This window comes from Zingiber officinale, chromosome 5B, assembly GCF_018446385.1.
Source record: "Zingiber officinale cultivar Zhangliang chromosome 5B, Zo_v1.1, whole genome shotgun sequence".
Taxonomy (NCBI): domain Eukaryota; kingdom Viridiplantae; phylum Streptophyta; class Magnoliopsida; order Zingiberales; family Zingiberaceae; genus Zingiber; species Zingiber officinale.
The window spans coordinates 70443183-70449182 of NC_055995.1; positions in this window are offsets into that span (position 1 = coordinate 70443183).

Consider the following 6000-nt stretch of genomic DNA (forward strand, 5'->3'; position numbering starts at 1 on the left):
TTTATCCCATTCTAGAGAATGTAGAGTCGCCCTAAAGGGGCCGTTAAGGTGAAGACTTCACCTTTTGCTCTAATATTATTCATTTACCCAATGTTTTTAGGCCTCGAGGATAATGGTGCAATGACATGACACTTTTTCAGTTTCTCAGGCTGCTAAGGATCTAGTTCCAGTTTCAACTAATTAACGGATGAATTTCTCTTAATGGTTGGTTGACCTAATAATGTTGGGTTGGTGGGTTACGTAATGCGAGTGATTTTCAATTTATACTGATAGCTAAGGTGACGACTTCACCTTTTGCTCCAATATTATTCATTTACCTAATGTTTTTAGGCCCTTAGGATAATGGTGCAATGACATGATACTTTTTCAATTTCTCAAGCTTCTAAGGATCTAGTTTCAGTTTCAGTTAATTAACGAATAAATTTCTCTTAATGGTTGGTTGATCTAATAATGTTGGGTTAATAGGTTACTTAATGTAAGCGCTTTCTAATTTATACTGATGGTCAGTAGAAAATTTCTGTGAGATCAGATCGATCATTCCTAAGATTAATAAACGTGAGTTGAATACATGATGTGAATTAAAAAAAACGATCTACTCAATAATTCATATGTTAAAAATTCAACTTATTTATTTGTACAAACAATTTTTATCATAATTTTAAATTATATTGTCGTGATACTATAAAAATTCAAATTATCAAACCCCTATTCTAATGTCTATATTATAGGATTGTATCGTCCCCGAAGCTATAGTATCATACTAAGATATCTAGATTGTCACCCAGATATTCATAGTTCAATCCCCAACTATGACATATTTACTGAAATTTTTCCTTTAAATGAAGAGCACAATCAAAGGATATTGGGCTCTTGAACTTCTCGTCGCGCACAATTCCCTATTTATTCTGGTGGTCGATGGAAAAATTCTATGGGGTCAGACTGGTCACTCTCGGAGATAATGAATGAGGCTAACTGAATTTATCATAGTATAGGGTTAAACCAGATCATCTCTCACAAACATGAACAGTGAATTATAAGCATGAGATTAAGTTATTGTAAATGAGAATTGTTTTTCATTGAAAATAAAAAAAATAAATCCAGTTAACCTCATTAATTAATTTCGGGGTGACTGGCCCGACCCTACAAAATTTTCCTATCGGTCATCAGGATAAATCGGGAAGCATGCACGACAGGCAACCCAAGAGCCTGGCATCCTTTAGCTGCACACCCATTTAGAGAAATTTTTTTATAAATACGACATAACTAGGGATCGAATTATGAGTATCTGGATGATAATCTAGATATTCTATCATGATATCATGACACGAGGATGTTTAGTTGAAAACAAGGATAGAGAATTGATGAATTGATGTGACTAAAAGAAATTTAATGTCCTAACTACAAACACGAGAGAATGATAATAGACATGTAGTAATTCACTTGATTTAATGAAAATGTAATCAAGTCTTACATTAAACAGATAAAGAGAAGACCATGAGTTTCAAAATATATATAGAGAGAGAAGATTGTGAGTTTAAAAAAAATAAAAATATCTCTATTGGTATGAGAGTTTTTAGATAGAATTTAAAATAAAATTATGAGGATTTTAAATTAAAGTGGGCAATATCATACTATTATGGAGATATGTGAATTTTTTTTATACAACAAATAGTATCAGAGTCATGGTCTAGAGTAAATATCATGTGGGGTAACCTTAAACGAAGTTGAGGGTGTTGAAGATTAGTGACGGCTAGAAGAGGGGGTGGGGGTTGAATAGCTTACACCCCAAAATTATTTGCAATGCTAACACAAATGATGTAACGTGGTTCGGAGATTATTTGCTCCTATTTCATGGCTTGTCCTTGAGATGGACGAACCCTCAATCCTTCGGTGGATTAGTCTCCGACAATCTCTGGCTAAATGAGTTCCTCCTCGGTGGAGCAAAACCTCTCATAAAGAAACTCTTCTCCCTTATAAGAATGTGAATTAGGTGTAGGAAGAAGAGTGTAGGCTTTGAAAGCTTAGAGGTCAAGACTAGGAGTATGCAATAAGTTCAATAACCTCCTTTAATGCCTCAAGCTCCCTATAAATAGAGTCAAAAAAGTTGATCACTAATCAACTCATTTCATGCGCACCAGTCGACTGACACTTCCATTAGTCAACTGGTGCTACCGTTGGATGCAATCAACATGTACTTCGTAGAATGCCAACGGTCACCAATGGCCACTTACCAGTCAACTGGTGAAAGTACCAGTCAACTAGTCGCTGCTAGCTGAACGAACAGAATGCTTCTGTTCACTCCCAGTCAACTAGAACTTCTATCAGTCAACTGGTCCTAGTTACACACTACACTCATCCTCTCCGGAGTTACCCTTGGTACCGGTTCTACTGTACAAAAATTTTGTACAAGTGTCGAACCTTTCCTAACAACCTATTGTGTTCTTTAGAAATTAAATTCGGAATCGCAAACGGAACTTAATATTATTGATTCTAAATTTAACTTATCTGTTCTCAGTGGTTTAGACTTGGATCGTAAACGATGCTTAACATTATTGATCCAAATCCACCCATGTTATAAATTCAATTAAATATTAATTTCAGAAATCGGCTTCCAGGTTAAACATGGTGAGGCACTAGGCCTTCTTGGATATGGGAGCAACCACCACTTCCTAGACAAAGTCTTTCAATGAAATCTAATATTTAATTTCATTATATAACCTTAGGTTTAACCAAAAGGAACAATCGAATCAAAAATTCGAAAAACAAGAAAAACACAAACTCGAATCACAAATTCGAAACCTAAAATTATATGCCTCTTGTGTTTGGAATTCATACAAAGAAAACTAGTATGATGCGGAAGACAATTACTGGTTATACCTTTCTTTGTTAGCAATAACCTCTTGGTCTTCTACCGTATTCCTATTCTTATCTCGGACGTTGTGTGGGCAATGATCTACCGAGATGAGAGCCACCAACTCCTTCCTTCTTGCAAGTTTCGGCCACCAACCTTCAAACTCCAAGGGATACAAAAGCAAAGCCTCCTTTCTCTCCTTCTTCTCCTAGCTAGAACCGGCCACCAAGGACTCCTCTTGTGTTGATGCCGCCAGCCACCAAGGAGGAAGAGAAAAGGAAAAGAGCAAGGAACTATGGTCGACCACCACCAAGGAAGAGAGGAGAGGAAAATATAATAGAGTTAGTTTTTTTCATGAAGGCACCCCCTCCCTCTCTTTTATAATCCTTGGTCTTGGCAAATAAGGAAATTTTAAATAAAAACTTCCTTATTTTCTTTGCCATGAAAAGGAAAATTTAATTGATTAAAAATAATTTCCTTTTCTTAAAACAACATGGTCGGCCACATTATAGCTCCAAGTAAGGAAAGTTTTAATAACACAAGAATTAAAACTTCCTAATTTGCTTCCGAAATTTTTAATAAAAATTTCTCTAATAATTTTTCCCTTCATGGTTGGTTATAAAAGGAAATTTTATAAATTAAAATCTCTCTATTAAAATATGTGGATGATTTCCAAAAAGGAAAGTTTTCTCTAAAATTAAAATCTTCCTTTCAATTTACAAATAAGGAAAGATATCAAATATTTTCTTAATCTTTTGTAGAAACTTATAAAAGGAAATATTTAATTTTAAAACTCTCTTTTTAAATCATGAACATGGTTACAAAAAAGGAAAGTTTTATCAAAAATTAAAATCTTCCTTTTAATTACAAATAAGGAAAGATATCAAATATTTCACTTAATCTTTTGTAGAAAGCTATAAAAGAAAAGATTTAAATTTTAAACTCTCTTTTAAAACCATGTTATCCATATAAGAAAAGATTTTAAAAATAAAATCCTTTTAATTTTATTAGGGCCGGCCACAACAAGCTTGGGCTCCAAGCTATGGTCGGCCCCCTCAACTTGGCTCAACCCTTGACTTGGCCGGCCCAAGCTTGGACTCCAAGCTTGCTTGGCCGGCCACCTAAGGGTGGGTAGGAAGTAGTATGCGGTGGGTATAATTCTCTATATACAAGAGGCTACGATAGGGACCGAGAGGAGGAATTGGTTTTGGTCTCCCGATGAAATTAAGCTTCCTGTGTTCGCCCCGAACACCCAACTTAATTTCATCAATAATAATTCATACTACTAAAGAATTATTATTAAACTACCCCACCAATCCCAAATTACATTTTGGGCTCCTTCTTATTATGAGTGTGTTAGTCTCCCTGTGTTTAAGATGTCGAATGTCCACTAATTAAATGAGTTACTGACAACTCATTTAATTAATATCTTAGTCCAAGAGTAGTACCACTCAACCTTATCGTCATGTCAGACTAAGTCCACCTGCAGGGTTTAACATGACAATCCTTATGAGCTCCTCTTGGGGACATTATCAACCTAGATCACTAGGACACAGTTTCCTTCTATAATCAACAACACACACTATAAGTGATATCATTTCCCAACTTATCGGGCTTATTGATTTATCGAGCTAAATCTCACCTTTGATAAGTTAAAGAAATAAATACTAAATATATGTGCTTGTTATTATATTATGATTAAAAGCACACACTTCCATAATAACTAAGGTCTTGTTCTTTTATTAAGCCAGTATAAAAAAAATTTACTTTAAATGGTCCTGCTCAATACACTTAGAGTGTATTAGTATAATTTATCAGTCAAGATAAACTTATACTTAATTACACTACGACTATTCCAATGGTTTGTTCCTTTCCATCTTAGTCGCGAGCTACTGATAACATGATCTTCTGTGTGTGACACCACACACCATGTTATCTACAATATAAATTAATTGAACAACTACATTTAGCATAAATGTAGACATTTTTTACCAATGTGATTCTTTATTTCAAAACAAATGTATACAAAAGCTAGGCTTTTAGTATACACTCTAACACACTTCCCTCAGCTCCACTCCATTGCTCCTCGTCTGACGGTCCCTCAGATGCCTTCCACATCATCCTTCATCGTCTTAAGGACCCGAGCCCTAGGATGAGCTTCCTAAGCTTAGCCACACCAAGCTCCCCATGTGTGTTTCACAAAGTCCTGCATGACTCAAACACACATATCAAATCAATATGAAAGTATAACTTAAACTCTTTGATACACACATCAAAATTATGATTATACCCGATCAAACCTATGTCGATTGCACCCACAATCTCCCCTTTTTGATTTGTGCCAATATGTTTAAGTTAGGCATGAATAGCAACATGAAAATTACAATCATAGCTTATACATGAAGCATAAACGCAAGCTCCCCCTTAACATACGCTCTATCACTTCATTTTCATATTTTGCACAAATATGGAGAAAATAAATTTCTAACTTAAACTTTCACATTTCTTCTCCTTTGACACCATCAAAAAGATTGTACCCGCCAAGCACACTATGGTATCAGTTTTGACCTAATTTGAACCAAGTTCAAATTCTGAAAATGCACACAAAATGCTGAAAAACATAGTCACCAGTCGACTATCATTTCATGCAGTCGCTTGGCACAAAGTCAATCCAAATTTTAGTCTTCTGAAGTCAACTTAAGAAATACATAGAAAATCTACAAAATTCAAAAAATCATAAAATTTTGAAAGCATATTTCTTTTAATGTCCTCTAACAAGAAAAAAATATATTTTTATGAAAATTCAAAATATTTTTAGAGTTTTAACAAAAACTTAAAAACCTTAAAAATATTCAATTCTGTATCAATTTAAAACCTAGTTTTGCATTTATATGTTTCAAAATAACTATACCACTGTAAATAAAACATAGAATAGTTTTCAAAACATTTAAAATATCCAACTATGATCTATGGGCAAGATATCCATAATTAAACATTTACTTTCTCCATAGTTAGTCTATGATTACTATTTTGATACATTTCATGATTCAACAATATGCCATAAGTATAAATGAATTATGAGTATCATCCTATCATCTCACATTTATGTTTAAAGATATAATGAAAATCATTGTGAGATGAAGATTAAA